Source organism: Anabrus simplex, chromosome 5 (assembly GCF_040414725.1).
Source record: "Anabrus simplex isolate iqAnaSimp1 chromosome 5, ASM4041472v1, whole genome shotgun sequence".
NCBI lineage: Eukaryota > Metazoa > Arthropoda > Insecta > Orthoptera > Tettigoniidae > Anabrus > Anabrus simplex.
In genome coordinates, this window is record NC_090269.1 from 239,302,252 (window position 1) to 239,313,486 (window position 11,235).

An 11,235-nucleotide genomic window follows, 5' to 3' on the forward strand; every position below is an offset into this window, starting at 1 on the left:
ACAAGAAAAGAAAAGAAAGAAGTTTATGTCTGTATTTCTTCTTCAGTACTTCCAAAATGCTCTGGTTGACACATCGAAGTCATGTTAGTAGGGAGAAAGCTGGCTATTACACCGGGTGGTCCACCAGCCCCTTGCGATCCAGTTTTATGCATCCCTTCACATTTACTACAACTCTGAAAGACATCAGTCCCTCTCCCTAAACCGAGGTAATGTCAGACTCGTTGGCTGAATGGTCAGTGCACTGGCCTACGATTCAGACGATCCCAGGTTTGATTCCCGGCCGGGTCGGGGAATTTAACCGTCATTGGTTAATTCCAGTGTCTCGGGGGCTGGGTGTTTGTGCTATCCCAAATATCCCTGCAACTCACACACCACACAAAACACTATCCTCCAACGCAATAACACTCAGTTACCTACACATGGCAGATGCCGCCCAACCTCATCGGAGGGTCTGCCTTACAAGGGACGCATTCGGCTAGAAATAGCCAATATTTGAAATAAAGAGGGTTCCTCCTATTCAAGACAAAGATGTTTATTAACGTGAAAGAATCACATATCGTGAACATGAGGTAGTAGTTTAGGCACCAAGTATGTGCCATCATCAGCCACAAAGTCAAATCGAGCAAACACAATAAAACCTTAAAACAACTTTAAACACATTATAACACCTGCATGGATGAATATGAAATATGACTTTAAAACAATATTAAAAACACACTGTAACACTTGCACAGATGAATATAAAATAAAATATGGTACATGATGAATTTGCATTTCATTTTAAAATCTGTTAAAATGATGACTCCGTTGTTGTATACCCATGGCGGTTTGTCCAGCTTGTATATATCTTTAGTTTTCTAAAACTGTTAAATTATGCTGCAGAGTTTAATGTCATATGAAGTTGACACTATGTGTGTTCTGTAGTTTGGTTCCGAAAAATAAACGTAAACATGAACTTGGTTAGATCCAAAGAATTAATTCCCACTTCAATATGGGTTAAGGAACCTGGAGAAAAAATTAAAAGTTGAATTAGGCAAAAGATCGGAAGGAAAGATCAAAAAGAAAAGTCTAGAAAAACCGAGAGAATACTAGAAATGAACTCACCTTGAGCAGCCTGAGTGATCGGCGGACGGAGCTGGACTGATAGATGCGATTATAAGGTTAAGAGGCGAGGCGGAAGGGAGGAGAGGAGAGGGGTAGAGGCGGAGCAACTGTCACGGAGCTAAGGTGGAGCGGAAGGATGTGGTAGTGGGGGTAAATGATATGGATATGTACTGCGTATGGTTTGAAAGATCGAATTGTTTTTAGGTGGTCTAATATTTCTTAACCATTTAATTAAGAGATCATAAAGAATATTAGATTTCTTGGAAATTTCATTTAAATTTTAGTTAGGGTTGAAATATTGATCGCAATGAATGAAACAATTTTCCACAATGTTCATAATTGGCCCTTTGTTTGCTATTTGAAGTATCTCAAAATCATGTTCTATATCAGTAAACTTATGATTAGAGTCGTGAATGTGTTGGCCTATAGCAGAAAACTTGTTATATCTTACTGCGTTGACGTGCTCTGAATATCTGGTTGTGAAGTTGCGTCCTGTTTGTCCCACGTAGGAGGCGCTGCAGTTGATACACTTGAATCTATAGATTCTAGATTTGGAAAATCTGTTAGAGGTGTTGACTGATGTTGAATTATGTATAATTTCTGAGGTCCTATTATTAGTTCTGAAGATTTTTACGTTATGTTTTCGAAAAACATTGGTGATTTGATGGATACCGTCGTTGAATGTAAAAGTAGATGGAACGTTAGTTATAGGTTTTTCTTTTGTGAGAGTAGTCTTGGGCCGGTGTCTAAATTTAATGATTATCTGTTCTATAAATGATCTGCTGTAACCGTTGAATTTGGCGATTGCTCTTATAGTGTTGAGTTCGCTATTGAGGTCTTTTTTAGACATGGGTATCGTGAATGCACGATGAACCATGCTATTATCCGCTGCACATTTGTGTGTTTGAGGGTGTATGGAATCTTGACCAATAGTATTGGCAGTTTGTGTCTGTTTTCTGAAGATTCTATATGAAAGAGCAGATTGATTTCTGAGAATAGTTAAATCCGGAAAATTGATTTGACTTTGTGTCTGATGATGGCACATATTTGGCGCCGAAACTAGTACCTCATGTGAACGATATGCGATTCTTTCACGTTAATAAACATCTTCGTCTTGAATAGGAGGAACCATCTTAATTTCAAATATTGTAATCCCACTTCAATACGGATCATGAAATTTCTGAATATTAATGAAAATGCCTACCAGGCAAAAAGAAAAGCCTATCAATATATGGGTTTAAAAACTAAAGTCGCCAAATTGGGCAAAGATATTAGCTTCTTGAAGCAATGTATTATACACAATTTAATACCGAACTTTCTGAAAGGAAAACTCAAAAAACAACGTTCCGCACCACATTCCGTCCAAGCCCAACAAAAAACGAACAAAATTTGGTTGAAACACGAACTTTTTTTTTTTTTTTATATAAGAAAAATCGTTTTTAAAGAATAACCTTTACGAGACTCACCTTGAAGCAGCCAATCTGCTTCCTGGCATTCAATGGAATTTATTTCTGAATCAGGTTAATAATAAAATGTTTGACATACACTCACAAGAACAGTTTACATTAGAGAGGAGAAATTTAAAATGAACAGAAATGCATCAAAAACTCAGCCCAAAGAAACTAGTTTGCAAAGAAACTTAATAAAAAATTTCCATCCTCCTGTAGTCAATCTTTCAAACATAATTTTATCCACGGAAGAAACCGCCATTTTAGCGAAGGGTCCGAAGCATAATTGGCCCAATATGAAAAAAATAAACGCAGTCACTAACTTAATTATTGAGTCGGGAGCTACAATCAATAAAATGCCGCTAGAAGATCAAGATGAAATTAGATTTGAAGTAAAAAGAAAACTAGATAAGATGTTCAGTTCTAATAACGTAAATAAAAGAAATCCCCCTATCAATTCTAATGCCAATAATTTTACTTCCGAACATAAACAAATCGCAGAACTCAAAAAGAAAATTAAAAATAACGATCTAATTGTCACAAAAGCGGATAAAGGAAATACTACAGTTATGATGGACAAAATTAATTACATATCTAAAACCAACAGCACGTTTTTAACAACAGCACGTTTACAATAATCAATAAAGATCCTACACAGAAAATACAGCGACAATTAAAACAAACATTAAAGAATATATCTTTTCTTTTTACAGATCAAGAAAAATCAAAACTATTAAATATGAATCCAAGTTTACCCACAGTTAAAGTCCTCCCTGAAATACATAAAACTGACATTCCTATCCGGCCTATTATTAACTATAAACCCAGCCCTCTATATAAAATTGCGTATTTGTTCAACGATTTTTAACTAAGAACTATCAATTTCTCTCTAAAAAATCCATCAAGAATACTACCGAACTAATTGAAAAAATGAAGTCATTTAATGTCCAACCCAACCATACCCTTCATTCTTTCGACATAGTAAATATGTATCCAAGCATACCCACAATCAAACTTTTCTCCATTATTGAAGATAACTTAAACAAACAGAGCTCTCTCAGCAAATTAGAAATACAAGATTTTATTTCTCTTCTGAAACTGGTCATCAACAATAATTTCTTTAAATTTGATGAAACCATCTATCAACAAAATGGACTGAGCATAGGATCACCCACATCGGGAATTCTAGCGGACATTTATTTAGATTTACTGGAATATACAAAAATAAATAGCAATACTTTTCCAAACATCCTCATGTGGGCCAGATACGTTGATGACACATTTGTTATAATGGATGAAGAAATCAAGAATGCGACCTCTACCCTGCAAGAACTAAACAACATTGACCCCCACATCAAATTTACGCTTGAGTCCGAAAATAATAAAGTAATTAATTTTCTGGATTTAACTATTCTCAGAAATCCATCTGTTCTTTCATATAGAATCTTCAGAAAACAGACACAAACTGCCAATACTATTGGTCAAGATTCCATACACCCTCAAACACACAAATGTGCAGCGGATAATAGCATGGTTCATCGTGCATTCACGATACCTATGTCTAAAAAAGACCTCAATAGCGAACTCAACACTATAAGAGCAATCGCCAAATTCAACGGTTACAGCAGATCATTTATAGAACAGATAATCATTAAATTTAGACACCGGCCCAAGACTACTCTCACAAAAGAAAAACCTATAACTAACGTTCCATCTACTTTTACATTCAACGACGGTATCCATCAAATCACCAATGTTTTTCGAAAACATAACGTAAAAATCTTCAGAACTAATAATAGGACCTCAGAAATTATACATAATTCAACATCAGTCAACACCTCTAACAGATTTTCCAAATCTAGAATCTATAGATTCAAGTGTATCAACTGCAGCGCCTCCTACGTGGGACAAACAGGACGCAACTTCACAACCAGATATTCAGAGCACGTCAACGCAGTAAGATATAACAAGTTTTCTGCTATAGGCCAACACATTCACGACTCTAATCATAAGTTTACTGATATAGAACATGATTTTGAGATACTTCAAATAGCAAACAAAGGGCCAATTATGAACATTGTGGAAAATTGTTTCATTCATTGCGATCAATATTTCAACCCTAACTAAAATTTAAATGAAATTTCCAAGAAATCTAATATTCTTTATGATCTCTTAATTAAATGGTTAAGAAATATTAGACCACCTAAAAACAATTCGTTCAAACCATGCGCAGTACATATCCACATCATTTACCCCCACTACCACATCCTTCCGCTCCACCTTAGCTCCGTGACAGTTGCTCCGCCTCTACCCCTCCCCTCTCCTCCCTTCCGCCTCGCCTCTTAACCTTATAATCGCATCTATCAGTCCAGCTCCGTCCGCCGATCACTCAGGCTGCTCAAGGTGAGTTTGTTTCTAGTATTCTCTCGGTTTTTCTAGACTTTTCTTTTTGATCTTTCCTTCCGATCTTTTGCCTAATTCAACTTTTACATTTTTTCCCCAGGTTCCTTAACCCATATTGAAGTGGGAATTAATTCTTTGGATCTAACCAAGTTCATGTTTACGTTTATTTTTCGGAACCAAACTACAGAACACACATAGTGTCAACTTCATATGACATTAAACTCTGCAGCATAATTTAACAGTTTTAGGGCCGGTTCTACCATCTGCTGGTAAAGTGGCTGGCAGCTGCCCGGGAGGTAAACTACCTGGAGGTGTAAATCGGCTGGTACTCTGGCTTGCGTCCAACCACCTCCGCGCAAGCGCTAGGTAGCTACCCGGAGCTAGACACCGATATACGAAGTTGGCTAGACTGATTTTCAGCGATTTCTCGCTTTCGAGTGTGGTGCTATCTATCGTCAGATGCATGAAACCCATTTCGATTGTCTTATTTCCCTGTGCTTGCGTCTGCTGATTATCACCAAAAAGCCTAATAAGGGGAGTCTTAAGAGTTATGGACAACGATTCATGTCAAGCTTTCGTGATTTTAATCTATGATCTTCAATATCAATACCTAATTGGGATTAAAATCTCGAGATTACATTTTCTTACGCCAGTTATAACCTGTCATGTAAGGCAGCGTTTTTGAAAAGTATTCTCGTAGTAGATTGGTCAAGTCGCTCGCTCCGTAATAGAAGGTACGCAGGTTTTCATCGTATTTCTAATTTACATTTTAAAATGTATTTTTGTTCCCTGCCGTTGTTCTTAACTCTCTTTTACGCGCTTCCATATACGTATATACACACACATCTTCTTTACGGACTTATTGCCTTTGAGCATTCTATCTGCAGGCTTCTATGAATTGATTAAGTATCTCCGCGATGCTCTATTTGCAACTAGTTCTGTGACCTCGTTTAGTTCCAGATGCTTCCATTTATTGATAAAGCATTTCATTTTAATTTTTAACTTTATGAATATAAAGTTGGAAGGTACTGTAAATGTAAAGAACTAATCGGGATAAATATCCATTCATAGGAAGAGGAATTCGGGAATGGAATAGTTTTCAATTTCTTCGAAATAATTTACAAGACTATGTAAACAACTAATAGGGAATCTGCTACCTGGGCGACAGTCCTATGTGCTATTAATCATGACATCACTTGCTATAAGTAGCATACATATAAAGCAATTTTCCTAGTAGACATAATATCGTGATAAGAACGTATGAAAAGAGGCATACAGATTAACACAACGCTAATAATGGAAATAAAAAATATTCGTCATAATAAAGATTCGAACCTGCACACTTCGTATTACGAAGCGAGCGTGTTAACCATTACGCTAGGAAAACGCTTGAATTAGGTGGGATACATACAGTAATATATATCTCGTGTCCGAAAACTGAAAAAGTAGAAAATTAAAGCCCATTTGAAATGATTTCCAAATATATTTTGATTTTATATCCTTTTAGAGTACTCGCTTCGGCGGTACATATACTAAAATTGGAACGATACAGAGAAGATTAGCATGGCCCCTGCGCAAGGATGACACGCAAAATCGTGAAGCGTTCCACATTTTCTTCCTTCAGGCTAGCAACCCGTCGGAAGGACATTTGACTGCTTTCAAGTCTTGCAAAAAGTAAAATGCAAGACCGTAACGGGTCACATGGCCCAATACTTGGAAGGAAGATGATGATGATATCCTTTTAGAGTTTCCTTACGATAGCTTGACGTATAAAATGTGTTCCCTGCGCTACCGATGCGAGAGGCTGGTGTGACCGTTGCAACTAAAGGGAAGCATTAATGTTCAAAATCCTGCAATACAATATCGATCACTGTTACAGTATACTGCTTTTTTCAGTATACTAAGCTAATTTGAGTTGCATATCACCAGAAATACAGCTAATAATGTTCAGCTCTCAGAACTTGCCCGGCAGGTAAAGTCTTACCGGGCCCTCGAAGTGGCCAATAAATTACACGCCGGGTAACGACGATTTATGCTGCCGATAGCGCTACCTGGGAGTGGTCGGACGGAAACATCCTTTTACGCGGAGGGCAAATTACGCGCTACTTTACCAGTAGGTGGTAGAACCGGCCCTTAGAAAACTAAAGATATATACAAGCTGGACAAACCGCCATGGGTATACAACAACGGAGTCATCATTTTAACAGATTTTAAAATGAAATGCAAATTCATCATGTACCATATTTTATTTTATATTCATCTGTGCAAGTGTTACAGTGTGTTTTTAATATTGTTTTAAAGTCATATTTCATATTCATCCATGCAGGTGTTATAATGTGTTTAAAGTTGTTTTAAGGTTTTATTGTGTTTGCTCGATTTGACTTTGTGGCTGATGATGGCACATACTTGGTGCCGAAACTAGTACCTCATGTTCACGGTATGTGATTCTTTCACGTTAATAAACATCTTTGTCTTGAATAGGAGGAACCCTCTTAATTTCAAATATTGTAATCCCACTTCAATACGGATCATGAAATTTCTTAATATTAATGGAAATAGCCACACAAAATTATTATTATAACCGGGGTAATATAACGAGATGTGTGTTTACGGACTAGAAGATAGCAAGTATCGTGAGCGCCACTATTAATGAACATGTCAAACAGTAGAGATACGCAGAACATGTACTTTAAAACAGGAAGTGGATGCACAGACCGGGAGCACGGTACTGTATAGGCTGGGAAGTGGGCATCGTAGGTCAAGTGTTGCAGTAGTTCACATGGCAAGCGGGCAGGGCGATATGTGATGGTGGACAATGCTCAAAGTAGGAGGTTCGAATCCCATATAAGAATTTTGTTAACAGCCAGTTGCTTGGGATGTGGTAAGGTTGCATACATGATAGCTTTCAAGGACTGATTTGTTTATTTGACCCTGTAAAAGACCGTATGTATTATTGCATTGGGTATAGTGCTGGGTTGGACGAGGATGAGGAGATGATGGTCTGTGGTCAGTTAACTACGTCGTATGCCCCATTGGAACAATAACAAGATGCGATGGCAGATAAGTATGTAGCTGCGCGAACTCTCCTCCTTCGAAGCAATTCACAACACAAAGTTTATTCACTGCCTCGAGATATATTCCAGCAAAGAGTATGTGGATATGTTACTTATCAATGGAGAAGCTAGACAGAATGCATACCAGGCGCAATGCCTGTACCAAGAACACTATCCGGATAGACAACAACTGGCAGGCATGACATTTCGGAGTGTGGACAGACGCCTGCGGGATGTTGCGTCCCTGGGAAGGACACGACCTGTTTGAGATCATCCTGTCACGTCTGCTGACAGTGAAGAGGTCGTGTTTGACGCTAACCGGTGTAACCCTCATACTAGCACACAGGACATTGCACAGGAGACAAACATCAGCCGAATGTCTGTTATGCGGATATTGCATAACCAGCGGTTCACCCGTACCATCTGCACTTACACCAGGAGCTGCATGGTCATGATTTCGATGCCCGGGTGGCGTTCTATCAATGGATCCTACAGCATGTGGACACTGATCCTGCTCTCTTATTTACAGGCGAAGCACGATTCCACAACAATGGAACCGTTAATTGTCATAATATGCACTACTGGAGTGTGAATAATCCCCACTGGGTGCGACAGACAGCTTTTCAAGTACAGTGGGGCATGAATGTATGGTGTGGAATCATGGGTAATCACCTCATCGGTCCCCATTTCTCTGAGGGTCATTTGACTAGACAGCGCTATCTGTGGTTTCTCCAAGATGAAATACCGCCGTTTTTGGAACGTGTGCCACTCCTTGACCGCTGCAGGATGTGATTTCAACATGACGGAGCTTCACTGCACGCGGCGGCGGTCTTCTGGAACCATCTCCATGCAACGTATCCTGATAAATGTATGGAAAGGGGAGGAGCTGTCCCCTGGCCCACCAGATCGCCTGTTTTTTTTTTTTCTTTCTTTCTGTGGGGCCATGTAAAACAACTGGTGTATACACAGGAGCAGGCTAGCCCTTGTCACCTTAAACAGCTCATCACCGAGACATGCGGATCCGTTTCGCCAGAGATGTTGCATCGGGCCAGCCAGTCCTTACAGCATTGCACCAGCTCTGTTTCGACCATGGAGGTAGTCATTTCGAGCAGGTGCTGCGTTAAACGATGTGGATAACTGAAATTCTGTCGCATGTTTCCTAGCCTCTATCAACCCAGCTCCATACCAACGGCCCTTTTCAGGGCCAAATAAACAAGTCAGTCTGTGAAAAATACCGGTATTAAGTATACAACCTTACCACATACCAGGCATCTTTGTTCAAAATATTTATTCTTTCATTCATTTCACTTGTAGTCGGAATGTATGAAATGATGCAGTTATGTTGGGATGGGAATAACAGAGGTTGGCAAGGGGGGTGGGGTGTTGGTCTTCCAAGGAGTCCAGACACCCCAAGAGTTTCTTTTTTGGCTTTACGTTGCATCGACACAGATAGGTCTTATGGCGACGATGGGACAGGGAAGGGCTAGGAGTGGGAAGGAAGCGGGCATGGCCTTAATTAACGTACAGCCCCAGCATTTGCCTGGTGTAAAAATGGGAAACCACGGAAAACCATCTTCAGGGCTGCCGACAGTGGGGTTCGAATCCACTATCTCCCGAATACTGGATCCTGGGCACACTTAAGCGACTGCAACTATCGAGCTCGGTTCCCCCCCCCCCCCCAAGAGTTTTAACGAATGTACTTTTATTAAGCATATTATTAGCTTCCAGAATCCGCACGAATCCACCACTCGTACTTGGATCCAAGGATACTCATTTCCTTTTTAGGTTTGGACATCTATCAAAATAAAATTCTGGATGAAGAACTACCTTAATGTCATCCCCCCTCCTCCCCTCCAGCTGAAATCCTGACTACGCTGCTGCTCCTGTAGCAACTTCGTCAAGGGCTATTTAAAAACTGATTTCAGACTATAAAAAGGATTGAAGAGAGAATACAACTTTGTTGCACACCGTTTTGTTTCGTAACCTCTTCAATAAGGTTATCCTCTCTCCAGTGTAAAGATCACCAAGCGCAAACTTGGATTTTCAATCACAAAACAGAACACAACCAAGAAAGAAAACAATATCGCTTTTCAATACACTAATTCCTTTATGGTTCCTACTGTAGGAATATCAACAACATAACCATTTTTAGATGTAAAATGCTAAGTAACATTGGGAGTGATACGTACTTGGCCAAGTGTTGTAGGAGCAGATTAGAACTGATCATCCTACAACCCAAGTAAACTCCGGCTCAGAATGCGTCATCATTTAATGCCTGGTATAGTTAGGGGTATTAATCAGGTCACAAATTTCCATGCGTCATTACATTCAGGTAATACTCCCAGTTCAAAATGCTTCATTAAATCACTCCTCACAAAATCATCGTCGACTGTAGTACCTCGCCTGCTATGCGGAACAGGGGCCTTGTGGGGGGATGGGAAGATTGGAAGGGATAGACCAGAAGAGGGAAAGAAGCGGCCGTGGCCTTCAGTTAGGTACCTTCCCCGCATTTGCTTGGAGGAGAAGTGGGAAACCACCGAAAACCACTTCCAGGATGGCTGAAGTGGGAATCGTACCCACCTCTACTCAGTTGACTTCCTGAGGCCGAGTTGACCCCGTTCCAGCCCTCGTACCACTTTTCAAATTTTTGTGGCAGAGCCGGAAATCGAACCCGGGCCTCCGGGGGTGGCAGCTAATCATGCTAACCACTACACCACAGAGGCTGACTAGCAGATAATTTACTGAAGAATAAGAACTTATTGGAAGTTTGTTATATGCTGTACCGGGCTGACACATTTGTGTCGCTTACATCTGACAAAGTGCGTTGTGATGGAAGTTCGTATCGAGGGTTTAATTTACATACAAACGTTTTAAATACTGGGGTTTTGTGTCATCCTTAACATTTATTTTCTCACATTCAACACTTTACACTTCTGCCATTTACATAATAAATGCAGGTTCCTCACATATGGTACAAGTAGGGGCAAAAGATCTTCATAGGTCGACGCCCCGAACAAATAGCATTTTAAAGAAAAAAAGCAAAATACAGCTGTATATGTACTGTTGTGTTACACGTCACAGGTCAGCCTGCACTGCTGTGAGCACTGGGAGGGCTGCACTCAGACCGCAAGGCGCACTTGTAAAGGAAACGAACTGCAGTGCTTGCTTAATTAATTATGAGTGCTACACCAGTTGAGCAATCACAGCATATAAGGCACAATCTTCGG

At 39.8% G+C, this 11,235-nt stretch overlaps 1 non-coding gene across 1 annotated transcript; it reads left to right on the top strand.

Annotated features, from left to right (window-relative positions):
• Nucleotides 1–6,463: 6,463 nt before the first annotated feature.
• Nucleotides 6,464–6,570, top strand: LOC137501106 (U6 spliceosomal RNA). Its single transcript, XR_011018367.1, has one exon. It is a non-coding gene; the product is annotated as a U6 spliceosomal RNA (small nuclear RNA).
• The last annotated feature ends 4,665 nt before the right edge of the window (nt 6,571–11,235 follow it).